General features: G+C 54.5%; 1 protein-coding gene across 1 annotated transcript in view; it reads right to left on the bottom strand.

Moving 5' to 3' along the window:
* Positions 1-1,342, bottom strand: part of LOC115274472 — a 16,065-nt gene that overhangs the window by 7,849 nt on the left and 6,874 nt on the right. The window lies entirely within an intron of this gene.

The raw sequence follows: 1,342 nt of genomic DNA, 5'->3' as shown, positions 1-1,342 counted from the left end.
ACTGCAGAGAACTCCGAGGGGTGCAAACCTTCCACGGGACTGGATCTTCTTCCTGGGCTTCATAGTCCACAAAGGCCACACAGCATGCATCACACACCAGCCTGTGTTTGGTTCCAGGCCCGCTGACAACTCCGGTGTCTCTGCCTGGGCTTCCTGGAGCTCTGCATCTTTCCCTCGACATCAAAGGCAGGGACGGAACCCTGGGTGGGACTAAACAAATAGTTATTTAAGTTTCTTGAAACTCAACAAAGAAAATCAAATAATGAAAGGGACCTGGCTCTCTTATGCTGGATATACTTTCATCTCTTTTTTTAAATGGTTCTTTCAATGAAATACAAATTTTTGGAACTTGTTTCCCTGTTCCATGCTTCTCCTGCCTGGGGTCCATTCCTCCTCTTCGCTGTCTTCCCTTTGGTTTAAGCTTGTCTCTGCAAAGTCAAGGTCCCCGAGGAGAAACTGCTGGAGATGACGGAGGAGACTGGGTTGGGGGGTCCAGGAGTGGTCTGAGCTCGGGGTGGTGATCCTGGACTCCAGGCTGGGTGGGCGACAGCGTGGCCATTGTGCCATCAGCTGAGGCTTCCCGGGGACTTCATTTTCATGGGGGAACTGGTAGTCTGAGGCCAAGGACTGAGTCCTTCCTCCTGCCCCGCATCTTCCCCTTTGATCCGATCCTTTTGAACGTGCCCCGCACACTGCCGTCTTTCAGGGACATAAACATGCGGACACTGTGGTCCCTGTATTCGTCTGGTCCTTGCAAGTCCTCAAGGAACTCCCAGTCCCAGAAGACTTCCCCCTCAAAGGGCTCGAACCCTGTGACCACGCAGGACCAAACCTCCAGCAGGCTCCACACATCCATCTGTGGGCGGCAATTCGCCTTCTTGGTGCAGGAAGGCTCGTGGGGCAACAGAACGGAGGCTCTCCCGGAAAGTGTGGCGTTCGTAGCCCGCGAACTGGATGCTCAGGCCAACGCCTGTGCGTGTTACCTTTAGCTCCCTGTCGTGAAGCAGGTTCTCCAGCTTCAGATCCCTGCGGAAAACACCTTGTTGGCGGCAGCACTCGACCCTAGGCAGCAGCTACCAGTACGTGTCTGGAACGTCCTCGGCCAGGCGGCCACGGTGCATGCAGACGTCATGCAGGTGGTCTCTGCTGACTTGTCTCGAGATGAGGTGGACCGTCTTGCTGGTGTTCGTCACCTCAAGTGATGTTCCAATATGTGGCTGATTCGATGCCTTCATCTTCTGGGCTTCATGATAAAGTCCCTGGAGGCCAGTGGAGTCCTGCTGGGTTTTCCTAATGGACTTCACATCCATCTTCACCCTGTGGGCCACCTTCCTGGGGAAGC

The sequence above is a fragment of the Suricata suricatta genome, chromosome 12 (genome assembly GCF_006229205.1).
Source record: "Suricata suricatta isolate VVHF042 chromosome 12, meerkat_22Aug2017_6uvM2_HiC, whole genome shotgun sequence".
NCBI lineage: Eukaryota > Metazoa > Chordata > Mammalia > Carnivora > Herpestidae > Suricata > Suricata suricatta.
Note: the sequence above shows the minus strand (reverse complement) of the source record. Positions and strands in the feature narration are given on the sequence as shown.